This window comes from Protopterus annectens, chromosome 2.part0 (assembly GCF_019279795.1).
Source record: "Protopterus annectens isolate FY-2018-M chromosome 2.part0, PAN1.0, whole genome shotgun sequence".
NCBI classification, from domain to species: Eukaryota; Metazoa; Chordata; order Ceratodontiformes; family Protopteridae; genus Protopterus; species Protopterus annectens.
Genome location: NC_056728.1, coordinates 693,151,711 through 693,175,612, shown reverse-complemented (window position 1 = coordinate 693,175,612; position 23,902 = coordinate 693,151,711). Strand labels below are relative to the sequence as shown.

The window sequence follows — 23,902 nt, the reverse complement described above, 5'->3', positions numbered from 1 at the left end:
GGAGCAAAATTTTCTGTTTTATTGAAAGCCCTCAAAAAAAAAAAAAACAAACACACCCACAATACCCCCTAAAACCTATTAACTTAATACTAAAACACAAAACTACATACACCTTCAAATACTGAAGTTTTACTCTCCTAACAGGAACAAAAGTACCAAACTGACAGCTACTCTTTTCAGACAGCCTTTATACTATCAAAGCATACTTTTAAATACAGTAGGATGCATATAAAACTGCATAGAAGTATATACTACAAAATGTATCTTAAAAATCTAGAGGTTTTAACCCCTCTATACTCATCAGTAATCAGGCCCATAATTGAGTATAATGTCCCTTTTGGCATGTACCGTACAAAGCAACTGCAGCAATTGGTGAAACATCAGAGGTTTCTAACAAAGAAGATCAAGGGACTCCAGTACGTGCCTTACACAGACCGACTAAAGTCCCTGTCACTATACTCTGTATTGTATAGACTTCTTAGAGATTGAGATGATCTGGTCATAACCTAATTTGTGACTTGTTTAGGTAGTTATACATATTTAAACCCATTATAGGTGTTAAAAGTGATTTAGGGGGGATAACACAGAAGAGGGATAATTATGAAGGGGTGAATAACTTTATAGTGGATTATAATAATGATGCAGTTAAGATAAAAAAAAAATATTAGAAGAATGGAGGAGGTTTGGTGAAATTTCTGACCTTAAGGTGATTTTCGAGGAACCACTAAAATGCACATATCGAAAAGGTAGAAGCTTAAAAAATATGTTGGAAGGTAAAAAAGAAATCAAAAAGGGCAGAGGACAAAAAGTAGGAACGTATAAATGTGGTAGGTGTTCCCAATGTCCTTATATTTATGGAAGAGATACTGTTTATGTAGTTAGCAGAGATAAAGTGATAGAAAGTAAATTCTTTGCCAACTGTGAAACATGTGGAATAGTTTATTTAGGGATGTGTAACTAATGTGATGCATTTTATGTAGGTAAATCTGAAAGAAAATTAAAAAACAGAATTTATGAGCATTATTATGAAATAAGGACAAAATGTATTAGTAATGCCTTTTATATGCATATTTTAAACTGTCAGGAAGCCAAATTTAGTTTTTTTGTACTGGAAGTAGTGGATAAAGATGTAAGGGGTGGGCCATGGGAGACCACCATTGAGTACAAGGAACTATTATGGCAACTCTCACTAGAAGCAAATAAGTTTCCAAGTCTGAATGATGCAATTTCCCTGCTTCCTGTTTTAAAGTTAAGATCAGCTAAACTGTAAGTTTAGCGAGGTATATTACATCATAGAATGCAATGAAGTTATAAAATATATGTTCTAGATGTATTAGATTAGTATTAATTGCATTTCTTGACAGTATAATGATTCATATGAAATATTCAGTTTAAATGTTTTTATGCATGGTATTAGAAGGATTGTTCCTGTGGAATTAAATTTTGACAATAGATGGCGCTATTTATGTGTTGATTTTTATTAAGATATGAAAGGATTTTTAATGATGTATTTTGATGGAATATAGAAAGTTTTTTAAGGTAATATTTTATTTTAAAAGATATTGTACAGTATTAATTTTGAAATAAATATGTTGAATGTCTTTTATTGTAAATGTTTAGGATGTTTTTAAAAATGGAGTTAATTTAATTATTTAATTGTTTTATTGATGGTGTTGATTGATTAAAATAAGTATAAAAAGCTGGGTATTATATGGGTATGCATCTCCATCTGAGGAAGTCATCGCAGACGAAAACGCATTGTAGCAGTGAATTGCGTTAATGTTCGAGTAAAATTGTGGGCTGAAAAGTCATCTGTGTTTGTGCTTATCGGAACTGTGGACTGTATATGTTCCGGTGATGTATGGACTGTGAAGTTACGTTTGCCATGTATTTGGAACTGTATCTGGAACTGTGGACTGAAAAGTCAACATTGCAATAAAGTACGTGCTGAATTACGCTATTTTAGTACTTTTGCCTGCTTTTTGGTGATTTGCTAGTTATACATATTTCTCCATCTCGGTGCTCAATGGTCCTATTACAACAGGAGAAACTGTTTTAGGTTAAACAAGAAATGCTTGCTTCTTTTGCTCACCATGCACAAGAGACATATATGTCTTAAGTCAACATTAAACAAACATTTAGCCTACTTTCATTTGCAGCATAAAAGAAAACACCTCAATGTACATGTGTCAGCCAAAACAGACCTTCTGGCCTGGAATTTAAGCAAAATACAGCGACTAGCTCATTGTGATCATTGTACATCCTAAGGAAGAAGAAAGGATGAGCATATTTTAATGTAATAATATATCAATATCAAATGTATAAGACCATGATTCTACAAGCTTGAGTACTGATCTGGTCCCATAAGAGAAAATTGTAAGTTGTGTTTGTGCGTTATTATTTCATCTCCTTATGTCATCGACTTCAACTGCACCTAAATAGAACTTTGCTTGATTTGGCTTTGGTTCAGCAGGTGCCTTATTTCTATGGTCCAAAACTGCAACAGTAACATTCTTTAAGATCTCAGATTCCATGAATTCCTTTGTTTTTGTACTTAGTACCAGTTTTAGAATTTTAATGGATTTTAGTGGAAATGGAAAAACAGAGGCTTTGAGTACAGATTCATAAAAACAAGACATTGTCTGAATTGATAGCCTAAATTTATTTTGTAATAGATTGCCTGATGGACAATAGGGTAACATTATAAAGCCTCTTAGTCACTAGGAGAAATCAGTATTATAAAACATGGCGTGTGTGAAATTGCTTCCCTACACCTTGCCTAGTGGAAACTGAACAAGGTACTATCAGTTGAATTCAACTAACTGATATTGAACCCCTCAGACACTTTTTTCCCCATAAGAAATTGCTGCCAGTGAAGTTTCTCAGTGTACACTGGCAATGATTTACTTATTTTCATAAATTTTATCCCTGTCTGTGTTGGTTCAAGTATGGAGTTAGTATATTTAAGTTCAGAGTGTCAGGGGCATAACCGGCGTTAAGCACCCACCAAACCCGCGGCCGCAGGGAGCCCCGATTATCTCCCCATGTATGAGGGCCCCTATATGAAGCAGCCGCTGGTTTCAAAATCGCTTCCACTCCTTGCTTGGCGCCTCGTTCGTTTTGGCAGCACCATCGCGCGATTCCACTTTTTTTTTCCCCTGAAAAAACTTGCTTCCTTGATGGCTGCAGCCAATCAGGTCCCTTGCTTTACTTGTTAGCTGCTCTCAATCAGGTCTGCTTCAGTGAAGCAAGGGACCTAACTGGCTGTAGAAATCAAGAAGCAAGTTCTAGCTTCCTGATTGGGTTTACCTTAATATGTGGTCTGTCACACTGTCATTGAATATTCTAACTAACACTGTGATTACATTTTAGAAAAATGGCAGGAGATTACTTAACGGGTGGCTGCAGGTATTAGGTACTATGTTGTTAACTTTTACTTAACAGCAGGAGCAGGCATTTGTGCATTTCAGAGAAACATTAATTACTGTTGGGTCAGTTCTTTTGATTGTCGACATTAGGCAAATATCTGAACTGCCCAGATTTTTAAGAATATTCAGATTTTTGCTTTATATTGTTGGTTTGTTCTTCATAAAATTTGTGGTTTTCTTATACAGTAATGAGTACTGCAGTCACAAAAAATAGCAGATACATTTAAGTTTTAGACTTTATATCCTTCAGGAAAATGTATGCTAAAGTGAAGTCTGAAAGCAAGTTTGTAAGTTTATATAAGCAATATTTAAAAAGTGTCCCTATTTTTAAGCCTTTGTACCCCTATTATTTCTGGCTTTGTCCAGATTTTTCATGCTAAGATGTTGAGAGGCATGCTGTGAGGATGGATGGAGGATGCAGGTTTTGCTGGAACGACATTGGGACCAGCAAAGCAGCTCTATTTTAACTGCCCTTGTAAAGGCAATTTCTAAAAGATCTGAAAAACTGTCCTTTTGAGGGCAATTTAAAAGTGCTGAACAGGTCTGGTCTGTATGTAGTAGAAGCAAGCAGAGGATTAGTAGCAGCCTTCTACCAACTGCAGAAAAGGTAAGTTGCTGGGTTTATTTTTAATTTTATTTTTTGCTGGGGGGGGGCCTAGGGAGAGGATTGTATAACTTTTTTTCTGCAGAGTCGTTACACCAAGATGATTTGTGTGTGTGTGTGGGGGAGTGAGGGGCTGTGGTTGTAACAGTTTTATTTTATCTTTTTCCAGAATTCTTCTGCTAAGAGTCTGTAATTAATGTCCAGATTTGATGTAGTTTTTTTTATCTAGTCTTGCATAAGAATATTCAATATTGCATTTTTGTTTTGTGTACAATTGTGCTGAAATATTGGTAGTGGGGGGATAGTGGCTGTCAGAATGCTGCAGAATATACAGATGTTTTAATGTATACCAATGCAAACCCTGTTCTGCTAGTTTGTTTTATGTATACCGGCAATGTCTACAACTATGCCTGAGGCAACACCTTTGTTCTATGATCATTTTTTGCTCTGTCCAGAATTACTGTGCTGAGAGGTTTGGGAGGGGAGTTAGTGGCTGTGAGAATTTTGCAGAATGTACAGCTGCTGTTTTAATGTATACTAATGCAAACCCTGTTATACTAGTATTGTGTACACCGACAGCGTTTACAACTATCCCTGATGGTATGCCTTTGTTCTATGATAATTTTTTGCTCTGTCTAGAATTATTGTGCTGACAGGTTGGGAGGGGAGTTAGTGGCTGTGAGAATGTTGCAGAATGTACAGCTGCTGTTTTAATGTATACTAATGCAAACCCTGTTATACTAGTATTGTGTACACCGACAGCGTTTACAACTATCCCTGATGGTAAGTCTTTGTTCTATGATAATTTTTTGCTTTGTCTAGAGTTATTGTGCTGACAGGTTGGTAGGGGGGGTTGCAGTCTATGAGAATGTTGTGCAATATTCAGATATTTGCCTGGTATTTATCTATTTTCATTAAAACATGTGGGGAACGCAATGCATTTTACTTCATAATCTGTTATTCCAGCATCTGTATTTGCTGATAAGCACATTGTTTTTTTTATGTTATGCCTTTGTGTTTTTATTTTACTTTCACTTCATCCAGATTTATTGTGCTGAGATACTGGGGGGGGGGGTGTAAGGGCTATGATAATTCTGCAGAATGTACTGATGTCTTAATGTGTGCCAGTGCAACCCCTGTTCTGCTATCAAAATTGATCATAGCAAAGTTTCAAACTATCCCTGATGTTATGTCTTTGTTTTGCTTTTTTTTTCTTTTTTTTTTTTTCTTTGAGCTTTGTCTGGAATTGTTAAGCTGTGAGGTTAGACGAGAGGTGTAGGGGCTGTGAGAATGTTGCACAATGTTTAGATGTTTGACCTGTATTTTTGGTCTGTTAGTCATCAAAAATGTGAATTCACACAATGCATGCTACTGGAAAAATGTTATTCTACCATCCTACCATCTTTATTAGTTCATAATCATGATGTTTTAAACCCCCTAATGTTACGTCCTTGTCTTGTTTTTTGTTTTTTTTTTGTTTTTTTTGTTTGGACCTCCTCTTCAATTGTGCTGAGACTTTTGGGGGGACTATGAGAGTTCTGCAGAATGTACTGATTATTGTAATTAATGCTAATGCCATCCCTATTATTCTAATATCTTTCTAAGTTTATCATAGCAATGTTTGTAACTATCCTTGATGTTACACCTTTGTTCTGCAGTTATTTTCAGCTTTGGAATTATGCTGAGAGGTTAGGATGTTTGTTAGTGTTGGTCAGTTCTTCAAAAATGTGGGGTCACACAATGCATGCTACTGCGAAATCTTATTCTAGCATCATTATTAGTTCATAAGCCCAGTATTTTAAATTCTTAATGTTCAGTCTTACTGTAGTGCTGTCCATCATGTGTGTGTGTCTATGTCCTGTCTGCGAGTCTGTGTAACTGTCTGCCTCATGTCTCTGTCCTGTGTGAGGGAGTCTGTGTGGGTATTTTTGTGTACCTCTGCGGAACTGGCTACCTTGATGCTGTACAGAGGCTTGCCATAATGTAACAACATTACTACTAAATGCCAGTCAGTGTGTGTGTGTGTGTGTATTTGTGAGTGGCTACCTTGCTGTGGTACAGGGGCTTGTAATGTAACATTCGTATTAAATGCCAGTCAGTGTGTGAACCTCTGTGTGTGGCTACCTTGCTGTGTTACAGTGGCTTGTCATAATTTATTGGTACTAAATTTTATTTATTTAACATTTGTTGATTGGGAAAGTCCGACTAGGATAGAGCTTATTTTTAGCAGAGGCCCAGGGAGAAATGCTGCAGAAGCATGTCCTTAGAATGTGGGAGGAAACCACATGAATGCAGGGAGGACATGCAGACTCCACACAGAAGGCACCCCAGCTGAGAATCGAACCAGAGAACCTCTTGCTGGGGGGGGGGGTGACAAAGTTAATTGCTGCACCACTGCGCAGTCCCAGTCGTTCTGTGTGTGTACCATTGTGAGTGGCTACCTTACTGTGGTACAGGGGCTTGTCATAATGTAACATTGGTACTAAATGCCAGCCAGTGTGTACCTTGACATTTCAAGTCTTTTTAATGGTCTGAATGTAATAATACTACACAGTGATTGTTAAATGGTGCTTCATGAGCTTGATAGGGAAGGAGGCATGATGGCAATATGGTCACACTTTTTATATTCTCCTGGGTAGGGCCCCCAACTTGAAACTTGCTGGAGGCCCCCAAAATACTAGCACCGGCCCTGGTCAGGGGGGAAACGTGCCTTCCATATAGGCATTGAAAGGGGATGCCCCCTGCAAAAAATGCTAACATTTAAGATTTTCTTTTGGTTAAATTTCTGACCAGTTGAATTTGGCAAGTTAGTTCCTTAACAAGTTTTAAATTAGTGAGTCATAACCAAAGCATACAGAAGCCCCAAATAACTATCAGACAAGCAGAGTTAGTTGAAACTCATCCTGTAGAAGCAGCAAAAAACAAATTATACTTATGTTAAATTATTATACCCAAGGATATATGTAGTCAAATTCCATTACCTGGATAAGTACAATTTTCTTGTGTGGATCTCTAGGGAACTTTGACATACTGAGGCCAGAATACCTACAAGTGTCTAACTTATGCCCGCAGCACAGACTTGTGTATAACCTGCTCAGAAATAGGCTTGCACATTTTCAAATTGTTATAGCTGTGGGGAAAGCATTTGAAAATGATTATGGCCAACAAAGGGGTGTAGCTAACATTTTTTGCATCCAGTACCATCCTCCAGTCTTACAGCAGCCCCAACTTTAAGTTGAAGACTAAAAAAAAAAAAAAAAAACTTCCTCTTTCTCTCTTTTTAAACTACAGCAAACTGTTTGCTGCATTTTTCAATTCTGGTATGCACTGAATGCTGATCTGCTAACACTTTTCAGCCATGGTGATGTTCCCACTTCATCCCACCCTAGCTATATCTGTATTTTCTACATGTAAGGTACACTGAGGCAGCAATATGAGGCTGTGTGTATAAATTTGAATTTTCAAGCAATAATCCATGACTGTGAGTGAGTATATCAGGATTTACCCATGGTCTGTGTGGTTTGACCATGGGGGTAAAGCCTGAGTGATTAAACAAGATCAACCATGGGTAAACCCTGATAAACCTACCAACAGGAGTGGATTATTGCTTTTATACAATGACAATATTTAAGAAAAATTGCTTACCATTCTTAAATAATGCAGTTGTATAAGAGCAGTTCTGCCATCTTTTGCATTGTCTTCACTATAATGATGTAATGCACATGTATATTTGACTTATGTTCCCATGCTTGCACAGTACATCAGTGCAGGAGAAGCGATGGAGAAAACAGAATAGCTGTTGCTGTTTGTGTAGTTTTTTTTTTGTTTTAAGTGTTAAAAGAATAGACAAAGGGACAGCTCAAAAATATGAGGAAAATCAGGTGTGTTTCTATTCATATTTTGGTGTGTTGTCTATACGATATACCAAAAGAAAGTCCAGCCCCTCAATGGTACTTCAGCAGTTAGACTTTTTTCTATTAGCATATGCTTAGCATGGTCTTTGAACATCGATATTGTATTGTAATAATTTGGTCACCAAAAAATTAGGAGTCTGCAGCAGGTAAAAAAAGTCTGATTTTTTCAGCAGGAAAGTGAGATGAAAGTACAAAACAAGTGACTTTGCATAAGATGTAATGTGCTAGAAATAACAAATAACCATGCAATCACTTTTGGAGTATGTAAGCAGTAGAAGAGACTACATCTTGCTTTTATATAAATAAAATCAGTAAATATGAACTGTCAATACTGAATGGTAGTACATTATCTCTCTGGGGTTGGTGGAGGGGGAGCAGGAGACAAAGTTCCTGTTAGTCATGTACTATTGACTGGAGGAAGGAGTTATTTTTTTGGCCCTTAAGCAAAGACATACAAACAAACCATAGCAGTGAGTTTGTGATATATGGTTGATGTTCCTTCTGTGCTGTTAATTAGAACTGCACAATTGTTTTGCATAAGCAATGTACAACATACAGTTTATTCTCCTATCACATTTTAGTGCAATTTAGCGTATTAGGATGGGGTACTTTATTTACACCGGTGTTGTGTTGCAGTTATATACATAAACCTGTTTAGTTTTTTTTCAGATCAGGCACATAAATATGTCTAAGAAGAATCACTTTGCAAGACAGATTCAGGTTTGAGGTTCACCATGGACTGAAGTTCCCCATGGGATGAGTCAGCTCACTTGTAACTGCACATGGCTTACAGGTTTGTACAGTCTCACTGGGAGGTTCAAGTGGCTGTTTGTGCTCCAAACTTGGGAAACCTAGTGTAGATAAGAGTGTGTGATGAATCTTTAAGAAGCATTTCAGTCAGTGAGCAGGTGCATACGAGTACTGAGCATGTGCATGCAAGAGTGCCATTTTGAGTGAGCAGCCAGAGTGAAAACATGTATGTGTGTAGCAGTAAGTTAGTTATTTCGTTTAAGTTTAATGTTCCAGTTCTCCATCCAGATGTGTTTGTGTGTAATAAACTACTTAAATGAACACCCAAGCCTCATCGTCTTATTTGAAGACAAAAGACGAGTGCCATGGTGTAAGAATGGGATCCGAAGTCAAAACCATGAGGCGCACAGTCAGTAATGGAGGGATATAAAGAAGTGGATCATCCAAAGCTCAAACGACTCGCAAACAGGTCAGAAATGATTTCCAGGTACTAAAACTCACTTAAAAGATTTTTATGCAATGAATATAAAATGAAGCATTCAAAACGAATTTCTAATTAAATGAAATGTTCAAAACTACAACATATTGATAAAATATATTTTAAATAATTATGAAAATGTTTGAAACAATATCCAAATTGCATAAAATGTGTAAAAAAGGGAAAACTACTGCATTTTTTCTCAATGTACTACTTTTTCGCATTAAAGCTATTCAAAGTATCCGAAGTGTGCAAAATGTTGCCAAGTGTGTGCATTTATTTCAAAGATGTGCATCTGAATATTATTACAAGTATCTGGTGTGTATGAATGCTTGTACATAATTACAAGGGCCAAGTTTGCACTTGTGTTTAAAAGTAATTTGTGGGCATGGAAGAAGGATTTTTCACACCCAATCCATTTGTGTTTGATAACAATATTGCAGAAAATTGGAGATTGTTTGTGCAAGAGTACGATATTTTTATAAAGGGTGCTTTTTCTGACAAAGACGCACATACAAAGGCATTTATTCTGCTTAATCTAGCTGGTTCAGAAGCCACTGAAAGAGAGTGTTCATCTATGTATACACCTGCTGTGTTTGCAGGAGAGGGGGAGACTACCACGTTGTGGTACAGGCTGAAACACGGGAAGACCATCAGTGCTAAAAATGTAAATTTAGAGAAATTTGCAACCCCCAAATGAATATTACAATGGAAAGACAGTTATTTTATAGAAGAGCGGCGCAGTGGTGCAGCGGTTAACATTGTCACCTCACAGCAAGAGGTTCACCGGTTCGATTCTCGGCTGGGGTGCCTTCTGTGTGGAGTTTGCATGTTCTCCCTGTGTTCATGTGGGTTTCCTCCGGGTACTCCGGTTTCCTCCCACATTCCAAAGACATGCATCTGGAGCATTTTCTCCCCGGGCCTCTGCTGAAAACAGGCTCTGTGGAACCTAGTCGGACTTTCCCGGTCAACAAATGATAAATAAATAAAAAAATAAAAAGAGATCAAAAGATCGGTGAAATGTTTGCAGCATATGTAACTGACTTGAGAAATAAGGCAAAAGCGTGCAGATTTGGTAATCTGAGAGATGAACTGATAACAAACAGGCTTGTGTGTGGTGTTAATAATGATGCAGTGAGAAAGATTTTGCTTTGAGACAGTGATTTAACTTTGAACAAAGCCATTGAGATTTGTCAGATATATGAGCTCACAGAAAGGCATACGAATATGCTTTCAAATGAGAAGGGCAGGCATGCAGCTTCTTCCACTGCTAATGTTGACAGTATGCAGCACACACTCTGGACCTCCCTAGCAAAACCTGTGGTCACTCCAGCAAAACCCAGAGCACCATCAGTTAGACCCAGGGCATGCACAATAAAGCAGTGGAGTGACTCAGCAAAAGTTACAGCAAACCTCATAGTCAACAGTCATAATTGTGGTGGAAACCATGAGCCCAAACGACAGAAGTACTTAGCTTTTGGTCAACAGTGCTACACATGTAAAAAGTGGAATAATTTCAAAACATTTTGTAAATCTAAAAGGAAACATTCTTTTATTAAAAGAGCACATTCAAAGAGGCAAGTTGATTAATTATAAAGCTGCAACCCTAGTTTTTATGTTGATGGTGTGCCTATGCTTGGTGAAACAGTCAATACAGTACATCTGTGGGCAAAAATTGAAATATTTTGTGCTGTTCTGATTAATGGGAGACCCGTAGAGCTCAAAGTTGATACTGGTTCAAAGTGTAACGTTATGTCAGCAGAAATGTTTGCTAGAATAAAAGCTAAAGAACAACTTGATTTGGCAAAGTGTGTGAAGTTTGTTGCTTATGGTGGTAAAGAAATTCAAACTGAAGGCTCAGTAGTGCTTTCATGTTACTCTGCTGGGAACAGCTATGACTTCGAATTTTATGTAGTCAAGAGACACGTGCAGTCATTATTAAGCCTCAAAGACAGTTTGAAAATGGAACTGCTTCATTTAATAAAGAAGTTCACCATGTAAGCTTGAATGATAACAGCTCAAATTTTGCCCAGACTATTTTTTCTGACTATGCTTCAACAAGGTTTTAGTTTAAGGGTGTGCACACTTATGCAACCAGCGTATTGTACATTTTTTATTTTTTATATTTTCCCCTAACAGATTTGTTTGCTTTTCAATTGTATTGTACAGGTTCTAGGTCACATTAAAGGTGGGAAAAGTTTTGAAATGATTTAGTGTGGTCTCATTTTTTTTACATCACAAAAACCTGGCATTTTAACAGGGGTATGTAAACTTTTTATATCCACTGTACATAGGGAAAAAAAAGGTAATTGTGGGAACAATACATACAAAGGAGGAATGAGGTATAAAAGGCTGCAGGACTTAAATGAGCTATGTAACGTTTGAGTGAGAAAGATTGGGTAGATTAAAAGTGGTGTATGTGTTTGCAACTGGGAGTGTGCCAGTATGGTTTGTGATGTAAAATGCTTACGACTAGGATTGTGATGGTGTGCTTTGTTTTCATTTATATATTATTGCTTATGTAGTAAGTTATGGTTTAATAAAGATATTTCTTGTTTGAAAAAAGGAATTGCATAGTTTATGTAATATTGTTTAGGTTATATGATATATAGCAATATAAGTGAATTATGTTTGTTATGTAAATATGTTCTGATTACTTTTATATGAATGTAAATGTGCCTTTGTCACAAGGGATAATTCAATAAGGGTGTTTGAAAAAAAATAAAGCCTATCTAAAAGCCAAAAAACAATGCCTTCATCACCAGGATAAATTGTAAAGTCATCGTGTAAGTCATCATGAGCTTTATTGGTCACCACCCTTATTGATAGGTGTGATTTTGTACAGTAAAATGTATAAAACTAAGATTTTTTTTGTAGCATAATTGTCAGTCACTTGAGCCTCATTTCAGCTTCATGTCATCTGTCTGTTAGGCTGGCTATTAAATTAATACTTTTTGACTCACTCTGTGATACCTTACTTATTTTATATTTCTACTTATGCTAAAATGAATGTCTTATTTGTTCTACTGATTAGTTCTCTATACAGGTTTCCTTTTACAGTTACTCTTTCAGCAAAACTTGAATTTCTCCTGCCAGTTTTTTAAAGTTGTTTTTAAAAATTGCTTTTAAACACTTACAGTCTCATAAAAATCTGCTTCTAATTTGTTTGTATAATCTATGAATATCACAAAAAGTTTAGCAGTGCTGACTGGAAACTAGAGTAACAATCGCCAGCATTAACGCAGGGAATTTCAGCTAATGAAAATGAATCTGCATTATTTCAATAAACGTAAATCACTGGCTTTGTCCATGACAAACAGTTTGGTCCGAACCAAATACAGAATCCAGGTCTGCCACCATGCTGTGTATGGAGAGTATATGCATAACACATGATCTCATGTGTCACAGCTCTGAGGCTGGAATACATGCTCCTAGGAAGAGCATAATATAGTCTGATTATTTTATATAACATCAGTCTGTTTACTGCAGCTTTGAACTGGAAGAGACACAAATGACTTAGAGACGTACATGTTGTTACATGACCCATTATTTTTATATACAAATGTGAATATATTTCCTTCAGAGACATCTTCGTGCAAAAAAAAAACCTAAACAGAAGTGCTGGTAATCTGGTATCAGATCTCACTAAGGCTTTCAATACTGTTTCCCACCCCAAGCTGATCAATAAACTCTTCATTCTTGGTCTAGACACACCTTCATTCTTCTGATTTAATAGCTGCCTCTCAGATAGGTAACAAGTCATTAAATGACACATAGCCTTTTCTTCCTTCCTTCCTTCCTGCAAATATCAATGGGAATCCCCCAAGACTAGGACCACTTCTTTTTAATATCTTCATAAATGATCTTCACATGTTCAGTAAACATGACACTACTGTACAGTACAGTTATGATTCTAAGCTAATATGTTCAGCAAAAAACCTCAGTGAACTTCAACAAAAAAAAATAAACCTCCTCTCTGTTCACTTCTGGCTACATAACCCCAACTCCTTCTAAACCCCCCAAAAAACTAAACTGATCTTATTTACTCCAAAACAATACATCACCCCCAAAAAACTTTTCTCCCTAATTACCTCCAATAATACCTCAATTCATCTAGTAGCACACCCAAAATTACTAGGTGTTACAATAGATTAGCACATAAAATTCGATATCCACATAAAACACGCAGTCAAGAAAACCCAACAAAAACTTAACACCCAATAGAAAATAAAACCCTACCTAAGAGAACACACCAGAAAACACATATTGCCACTACATACCTTTTTCCTACACTTCTATATGGCGCCCCATCTTCATAAACCTCCTAGCCTCTCAATCTACCCCTTTTCCAGTAAGGCTACAAAAAAGTAGCTAAATTCACAGCAAATTTCCCATACCATTTGAAAATTGGAAAAGTATTGCTCTTGAAGTGTTTTTGTAATACTTTGGAACTTTTCTTTCTGAGCATCCACTGAAAATAGGCATCTACCCAGTCTTTCCCCATAATCAAATGTCAATAAATTAAATAAATTATACACATTATGCATTTATTGAATTCTAGTATTAAGTAGATATATATGTAGATGCCAATAAATATTACATCATCAGGTGTACACGAAAGTAATAGCTTTAACATACCATTTATTTAATGTGCAACTTTTATTATTCTTTTGGGCCCAGTTATTTGATATGTACAGAGTATTATCTGGGAGTCACAACAAATTATTCTATATTTTACTAGCTGAAATAAAAATTATTCTGGGAGATCTGACAAGTTTTACTTCTGCTGATTATTTTCTGTATTTCATAATAATCCTGTATTAATTGTTACATTTCTCACACTTTAGAAGAATTTCAAACCTGACTGTTTTGACTCCTGCTGTTGTAGTACTTAATTACATTGTCTCTCTTAGTTTTACAGGACTGTAATGTCTAGATTGTGTGGTTTCCCTGCACCTGAGCTCTAAAACCAGCATTTTTACATTGACAGTTTTCTGACTGCACTCTTGTGGCAGAAGTGTGGTGTAGCAAAACTATCTGAGTTGGGGGCTGCTGGCTGAAAGCTTATTGTGTGTTTTCCTGATTGGTTTGTAGATCTTGCTGTTGTAAAACCTGTTTTTCTGATTCTGTAAGCCCAGTGTTGCACAAGGCTGCCCTCCATACAGCAGTGGTTAGCAGTGTCCTTTACAGATGCATACACTTTCAAGTTAAAATTTACCTTGGAATAACTACCTCTGCAACCTTCCCCAGTTCCCCTGCTATGCGAGGAGTATCTGAGTTGCAAGCAGATCATCATCAACTTGTGGGACAGTTGCAGTTCACACTGTGTATAGCTCCAGTACTTCATCTGTGTGCTGTCATCCCAGTCCAGTTAAATGTCCCCACTCTTCTCCCTGGTTAAATCCGTAGTAAAACAAACTGAAACCATGGATTGGCACTTTCCTGCTATCTTTGTGGCCAGCTTGTTGGACATAGTCATGCTGAAGCAACATAGCAATTGTTTCATGCATAATGAAACCACTTAATCCTGAAACAAATAAACACAGAATGTGAGAGATGTAGTTATACTATGAGAATTGAGACCCAACTCTCACATACTGACAAATCAAATGACAAACAGGTTGTTAGCACATGTGCTTAGTTTCCCTTACTAAACAAGGTCTCAACACAAAAACCCACATGTACAGAGGTCCTCACAACTAACTTACCAAATTCACAGAGGCCTCCCAAAACCTGCCCTCAGAAACCACATGTAAACAGAACCAAGTTACCACCAACCACTACACATAAAAATACACATCACAGTTTCTCTACAAGCAAAGCCCTAAGGTGAAACACCAGACATTCAAACATCTCAGTCATAGGAGACTCCATCGTGAGACACACTGATGCCCTCCTTACCAGGCTGGATAAAGAGAGGGTTACAGTCAGTTGCCAGTCAGGGGCCAGGATTTGCCAGATCACACAGGCACTCAGGTCACACAACCACAAGTCACAGTCCATTACGGGTGTGAATGACCTGAGACATAAATTGCTGGACTATATGAAGGAGAAATGATGGAACTCTGAATACATGTGGCAGGCAGGCATGAGCCTCACACTGAGCAGCATTCTACCCTCAACAAGCATGATACCACAACAGAAACAAAAAGTGACTGACTTCAATAATTGGCTTAGCTACTGGTGTCATTCCAACGGTATCCAGTATTTGTCAGTCTGGAATGACAGGATCAACAGACCAAGCTACTTTGCCAAAGAGGGTCTGCACCTGTTGTCACTAGACTTTTGAATACCTCGTAGTGCCTATTTTAGGCAGTGCCAAACCAACAGACCTACCAAAGTAATAAATTCTTCTAATGCCAAGCTGAAGGTACTACTGCCCACTGCTAGGAGTCTTAACAAGAAATTGCACTCCTTGGAAGTTCTCCTCACCCTGGAGAATGCAAACATCTGTGCAGTTAAAAAGATATAGTTCAAGGCTGCAGAAAGTATCCCAGCAGTGTAAGACTACAATACCTATCACACATTCAGACCATCTTCTGAAAAGGAAAAAAATGAAAGGAGGAGGTATTTCCATTTACATAAACAAATCACACCTCTAGATTGGTCAAGCAGGATGACTCACTTGAGCTACTCCATGTCCAGCTAATCAAAGGCAAAATCCCCAACCAAGTTACTAGAATCACATACCATTCAGCCAAATGCAATACTCACGGACAATTTCAGCTACTCCTCCATAAACTGGGAGACATATATAATCACAAACATGTAGGCTCAGAGATTCCTGGACTTAGTCAATGCAAATGTTCTGGAACAGCTGGTCTGCACTCCCACTAGGGACTCAAATATCCTTGACAAAGTATTCAAAAACATTGGGCAGGGGCATTGCATCCCCCCACTGTAATGTCCTCATTGGTAAGATCAGATCATAAATCGATCTCCTTTGAAATATATGTAATGGGACAACCCCCATCAAACCCTAAAACCCTAAAGAATTTTTCCAAGGCAAATTACCTTCTATTAAATGATATCATTGCATCCTCCCCACTGTAATGTCCTCATTGGTAAGATCAGATTATAAATCGACCTCCTTTGAAATATATGTAATGGGACAACCCCCATCAAACCCTAAATCCCTAAAGATTTTTTCCAAGGCAAATTACCTTCTATTAAATGATATCACAAGTATTTTTCAAGTTCCCTCTAACATGGAGGCCTATGCAGAAGTATACACAAATGCCCTGTACAATCACTTAAACAACTGCATAGAAATGGCAGTACCTGATGGAACTAAACCTAGGTCTAGTGGGAAAAAACAACTCACCCTGGTGGACCCCTGGCATAAACAGACTATAATATTGAAGGAATAAATTCCTGTCTAGAAGTAATTGGGAGGGTACACAACACAGAAAAAAATCCCTCATTATTCTCAACAGGCAAATCAGAGAACTAGTCAAGTCTTCAAAAGCTAAATGCAAGAATAAAATAGTCTCTCAAGCAAAGGATAACCACAAAGCATTTTTTAGTTATGTCCAAAATGTCAAGGGAAACACTCAACAATGTGCTGAGCTGGCTGTAGATGGCACTTCCTATACTCAGCCAGAAGAAATAGCAAATCTGTTGGCCAATAAATTCAGCTCAAATTTAACTCCCTCATTACCTCCAGTCACTCCCCATGAAATATCCTCTACCCTTTCTGTGCCTGTTATTAGTAAAGAACAGGGCATCACTGTGCTCTCTAATGCTAAAAACACTGCATCAATGGGCCCTGATGAAATCCCAAGGTGTCTCTTAAATAGCTTGAAACATGAACTAGTAGACCCACTCACATCTCTATTTAACCATACAGACTTTATCCTAGCAGAGTTGGGGACAGCAGCAGTCAACCCTCTGCACAAGTGGGGACCATCAACGGACCCAGAAAAACTACCGACCCATAACTCTGACCAGCCTTATATGCAAGGCTATGGAAAGGATAATCATGAACCTGATTAACAACATAGGAAATCTCCAGACTCTACACCCAACCCAGTGTGGCTTCATCAAAGGCCAGTCATCAATGTAATGGATGAGGATAAGAAAGTGAATACCACGTAATTTGACTTGGCCAAGGCATTTGATACAATACCCCACTTGAGTGTTATAGATAAACTCACAAAATTGAGCATAATCCTCTACATCTCTAGGTGGATACCCAAATAGCTCATGAATAAGACAGTGGGGGAATCCACATCCAGCAAAAGGCCAGTCACCACTGCAGTACTACAGGGCTCAGTCCTGGACCCCCTCCTGTTTGGGATATACTTCTCAGATGTCAAAGCAAATGTAGACTCCCTTTGGCTGACCAAGTTTGCTGATCACTGCAAGCTGGGATCAATCATTGACACCCCAAATGATGTTGATATCCTGCAGAAAGGTCTTATGCAGACTAGGGACTGGTGTTACAGCCATGGCCTCAAACTAAATGTGAAGAAGTGCATAATAATACCCTTTGGGAAATCAACCCCCCCCCACACACAAATTACAACATTGATAGTACCCCCATAAGACTGGACCAGTGGTGAGAGATCTGGGTACTCATATAGATAGTAATCTGAACTTTGATCACCATGTATCCACAGTGGTGAGGAAATCTTTCTGTGTTGCTCAGCTTATAAGTAGGGGCATGGCATCCAGATCTAAGGATGTCATAGTACCACTGTACTTGGCCATCATCAGACCATTAATTTTGTAGAAATGCACTCTTTGGCATGTACCTCACCAGGCATCTGCAACAGATGGAGCTTACTCACTGGTTTCTCACTAAAAAATACAGGGTATAACCAACATGTCATATGCAGCCCAGTTAAAAGCCCTATCACTGTAGTCAGTTTCCTACCAGTTACTGAGAGGTAATCTGTGACTGACCTACAAGGCAGTCTCTGCAGTCTCTGCCCCATCCCTGATGGCAATGTTGCATATTTGCAACACTAACTGCATGAGGGTTACCAGCTCCAAAGGTCCAAACCTGAACTCTGACATGAATAGATCATGCTGGAGAGACAGATATATTAGTCTATATATTAGCCTAGTAATGTCCTATGAAAACTATGAACATATCAAATGGGAGGTTCAACCTACTTTTCAGGATTTTCTACTGCTAAGTTACAAAGTACATCTTCAATTGATTATCTGCTAATTGCCTTTATGCCAACATTTCATACCTCCAGGCGGACTGTTTTTACAATGGAAAAGGTCAACAATGGCAAAAGAGCTTGCCTGCAAGAGCAATTTACAGATGAAACTGATATGGAAAACCCAGATTCAAAACTATTTTTGATTTGTTGGATAATTGCTTCTTTACATAAGCACTGATGGGGGAGCTTAGTACCCCTAGCACCCCCTCAAAATCATCTAAATCCACCTAAGTATCTAGCATAGTGACAAATTTCAACCTAGGATATGTCTTGTAAATAATGTTGCACATAACATTGTAATATGATGCACTTAGAATGATGTCCTTTGTTGATATTTATAAAATGCTGTGTTCTTTAACAAAAATATAGGTATGTCTTTGTATTAGCTACAGAGATTCCTTTCAACTGTGCTAATAGTAGGCAATCACCCAGTTAGTTTAATGCACAAAAAAGGATGGCCCTGGAGTTCAGAGAAGTTGGCTTCTCACTGCAAAGGGGAGTTTTGTGCCTGGTGCAGCAGTCTTAGGAGGTGTACAGTAGAAGAAAAGACACAGCCTAAAGGAACCTGAGGCTGTCTGGAGATATTTTGCTGAAAAATCCAGACACGCTGAAAGTACATGAGTTTATTTTTGGAATAATACTACAGTAAACTCTCGGCTAACTGCCACCCATGGGGATTGATAGATGCCTGATAACTGTAGTTTCTGGTTGCTTGAGTTACTATTAAAAATAGGCCTGACAAATACTGTACCCTATACTATTTGTTTGGTTTGACTTGTTCTTAGGTTGGGGAGAGAGGGAATTTATTCCTAGCTTACTTTTTAAAACTCTAAAACTCTAAAAACATAAGGTATGTTTCTGCATGGGGAGGGGACAGAAAGTGCAACACATGAAAACTGTACTGTATTTCTTTGATTTTTGTTTTCTGGTTGCTTGAGCGTTCTGGTTGCTTGAGTTCCAGTTAACTGAGAATTTACTGTAACTGGTATGAGAGATTGCAGAGTCTATGTTGCTCTATTTCACTTCCTGAATAAGAGTTTGTTCAATGCCTTTCAGTGTTGCAAGTTGTACATGCTAAATAAATATTACTTTCGGAAACATGAACAGATCTTTACAACTAGGAGGCAGGGCTATGGCACAGATTACTAGGCATAAAGAAAGAAACAAATATTGCAAGATTTATCTAAATAAGCAATTAAATGTATAGAACAAAATCAATACAAATGAAAATAATTATACAAAAACATTTACATTGTATTTCTGCAATATGTATTACTGTCTCAGTTCACCAGATTAATGTTTCAGAATCTATACAATATTGCTATATAAAGGTCACCATATTTCTACTATTTAGAGCTCATTATCAACCACATACTAATCTGTCTAACATTATAGCCTTCATCAGTTAGGTACTATAATATATGAATCCAATTTTGCCTACCTCCTCACAAAAAAATTAGAGAACACTTTTGTCATCTGATGCCCTTGACAATCCCAGCAGGGATGGTGGATTATATTTTTGGAAAGATTTTATTGATTTTATTTCATTCCATAAATCCTGTTTAAATATTAATGTACTCTAAGGTCACAGTTTGAATTATACTGCAAAGGTGAGTTATAATTCATGCTACTTAGTTGGATTTTCCACAGAAATATATAATGAATTTAGAAAAAAAAAAGCAAAATAAAATCCCTTTTAGCAGAGGACACCTACCTCTACATGCCTTATGGGTACATAAAGGTTATTAGAATCATTGTATGCATTTTTCATTGAATTTTATTACTAATTATACAAAATAAATGCAGCAATATTGCTAATAAACTAATTAAAACTAAACAAATTTTTATTACAAGAAGCACCAAAATAAAATCACTTGGAAATGTATATATATATATATATATATATATATATATATATATATATATATATATATGGTTTGTCCTTGAATTGTTTTTGCATGTACTTGTGCTGGAATATAGTCAGCATTGGTATCTTTTGTGTTTTTAATATTATGAGATTCAGTGTTTTGAAATTTCAGGATTTTGGTCTCGATATTTTGGGTTTCAAGATTTTGGGATTCTATATTCTGAAGTGAATCCATATATACATACACACACACACACACACACACATATATATATATATATATATATATATATATATATATATATATATGTATATATAGGTCTGTATTGAAAATTCAAATTTCACTAGCTAGAGTTTTCAGTTTATCTAACTCAAAACATCTAAACCTACCTACCTAAACAATAAAACAGAATTGAAAAAAATAAAAATATTTTTGCAGGGAGGCAATACTCTCTCCACATCCCCAACACCCTTCTTTAACATTACAACTTCAAAATCACACAACAATGAAGAAAAAGGGAAAAAATACTTGCCTTATTCTTAATGATCTCACACTGACATATTTGCAGGCCAGTAATTGTAATGTTCCTGACCTACCTACCTGGGTGCTATCTGCAGTCATTACATGTGAATCAAATAGATAGTTTCAAAAAACAGTTTATGAATGGTTCAGTATAATGCTTATGTTTACCAAATGACAGTGGATGTAATGTATACCACTCCACAATCAACCATCTGCACATCATGAAATAAAACTGAATCTATATGATCACTTATATAAATAGCATAGTCAGAAAAATATATACTACACACACACACACACACACACACACACACACACACACACACACACACACAGACATATATCTATATTAGAAACACTAAACAGAGAAGCAAAAGAATTATGACTAAATAAACTAGGAAAACTTCTCTAAGACCCTTTGAGAAAGAACTCTGGGCCTGCGATATTTCAACACTTTCGTTATTTAACAGAACTTCATCAGAAAATAATAAATTAAGAGAGACACAGGTAAAAAATATCATTTAGAGATTCTAGAATCTCTAAAAACATTTTAAAATGATTCGTTGACATTAACCAATGTGAAGTAACCAGGAAGCGTGACATGAATAATAAGGCATTGGATGTATGGATGCATATTCAAATAGTGGATGAGGTATAGTAACCAATCAGAACTAATGCTCAAGAACTATTACACTGACCAATGGAAACTATTGCTAGAGAGCTTTAAATAAAACAGTAACTTAGCTAAAGCTGATTGTTGAAATTTTAACAAATTGTGAGACCTTTGCATGTCCAAGAGAGACCATTTACATTGTGGTGATTCAAGCCTGGCCTATTATGGGATTTGAACTTAAACACTAGCAGAAATAAGGCCCACCATCAGAGATTTTTGTTCTTATCTTGTTGTTCATGCAACCAGACTAGAGGAGCATGGGTCATTGCTATAGTGAATTCTCTCCCTTACAGAATGTACATTAGGATCACAGTGCCCACATAATGGCTAAGCATTCTTTTTCAGCCACAAAATACCCACCCTCTCCTTCATTTAGCATTTCACTCAGAAAACAGATCCAATGCCCTTCTTCATTAAATCTTGGAGACTCTGAGCATAATATTTCCTTGAGCTTCTAATAACCCGTGTCTCCATCTATTTTGTGAGACATCTTTCCTTGGTAAAGTCTGCAAGGAGCATGAACGTCTGAAAATGTCCTCCTAGTTACAAAAATATCCTCACTTATTATTGCTTTTTCACTTTCTGGGATAGATAGATAAGCCATTTTCCTCCTGCTTTGACCTTTTCTTTTGGGGACTTAACATTGCTCTCCTTAAGTCATATCCAAGGTATCTAACCTCTTTTCAAGCCCACCTTGCTCTTGGGAGTACACACAGTTAGTTAGTGCTTGTTTCAGAGAGTCTAGTATAGCATGTATCTTAGCTAGATGTGAGTCCCAAACCTCAGACTGTATAATAATATCATGTAGGTAATAGTTGGTGTGAGGTTTCAAGATTCACTCTAATAGTCTTTGGAAGGTTGCTGGAGTACCATGTAGCCCAAAAGAGAAACATTATACAGGAATAAGCCATCTGGTATTGAGAAGGCTGCCTTTTCTTTAGCTCAGCTGGTAAAGGGATTTGCCAGTAACCTTTTGTTTGATGTCATGTAGTTAAGAATCTTGCATTCCCCAAACTTTTTTATTAACTTATCAACCTTAGGTATAAGGTAATAGTTAAATTTAGAAATGTTCAGCTGCTTAAAATCATTATAGATCTTGGTGGTTCCATCAGGTATTGGGACTAGCAATATCAGACAGTTCCACTCACTTTTCAACTCACCAGTTACCCTTAGCTTAAGTATTTTTGTCTTGCTTTCTTAGTGACTTTGGATTTGATAGTGTTCTAGGTTAACCTTCTCTCCTGGACTAGACCTATGATGTTGAATCATATTTGTTCTGACAGCTAGTTCTGAAAGCCACTCTTTGTTTCATAACAGGAATGCATTCTTGCTTCTGTGGCTTGGACACTGTATCATCTATCTAAACTGCAGGCACAAAGGAAAGTTTTATTTTCTTTACAAGAATCACTAATCTCTGCTGCTAAATACCTACCTCATTTATCTTCACTAATATTTAAAAGAGACCCTTCCATTTATTCAAAAACATGTTTTCTGCAGAGGGATCCAAAATCAAACTGATCTCCAGCTTTAAATTCCCTGATCCTGTCTTTTCTGTTATACATCCTTGTTGTGTATCTTCAGTTGTTTCCATGTGTTCCTGTACAATACGTATCACTATTTTCAGTCTGTCTTACAACCTGGTATTGTGTTCTATGACAGTTTAAGATAGGGTTTTCTCTTCTTTCCAGTTTTCTCTGACAATAACTAATAATTCATGAGGAAGTCTCCAATATAATCAAAAAGACAGAGCCTAATTTAGACTTGTGGAACTTCTCTAATTTCATATAAGAGGTATAATATTAACCAATCCCATTTTTTTCATTCTCCTCAGTTGTTGTTGCTGTTGTATCTTTTGGCTTTTTCCCGGTTAGGGGTCGCCACAGCGGAACTCCAGTCCGCTAATGATTGGCAGTAGATTTTTACGTACCGAGTTGCCAGCCCTGACGTACAACCTTCAACAAAGGTACACCCATTCACGCATGTCTCCACACAGAAGATGCTTTAGCTGAGAATCGAACAGGACAACGTCTTACTGTGAGGCGACAACGCTACCGCAGCACCACCACCGCAGTACTTTTTCATCCTCCTCAGTAACTTTTCTATTTTTGCTTGACAGAAAGATTCAAATTTAGCTTATGTAGTGTATTTTCCACACTTTTGACTTTCATTTCCTTAGAATACACCCTTTCAGAGAACTCTTCCTTCTCTTTGGTTCTGCTGATCACTTGAAATATCTGCTTTGCAATATTTTCAGGTTGCAATGACACTTCTATGGCCTACTTTGTAATACATCCAAGCTACAATATTTTATTATGTGAATCTCTTTCTTCTACTGGTTCATCTTCTCGTTTTAACCTTACCCAAATGTTTGTGCTCTTGAGACTTTCTAACATTATGCCTTGAGCTTTGTTGGATTCATACACTCTGATGAATTTGCCCATTGGTTTCATCTCCATTTCTGTGATAGGCAGAGACACATCTGTGGACAT

At 37.1% G+C, this 23,902-nt stretch overlaps 1 protein-coding gene across 1 annotated transcript in view; it reads right to left on the bottom strand.

The window, feature by feature from the left end:
• The window catches only part of SLC24A2 (solute carrier family 24 member 2), a 2,356,155-nt gene that overhangs the window by 1,869,388 nt on the left and 462,865 nt on the right, over nt 1–23,902 (bottom strand). The window lies entirely within an intron of this gene.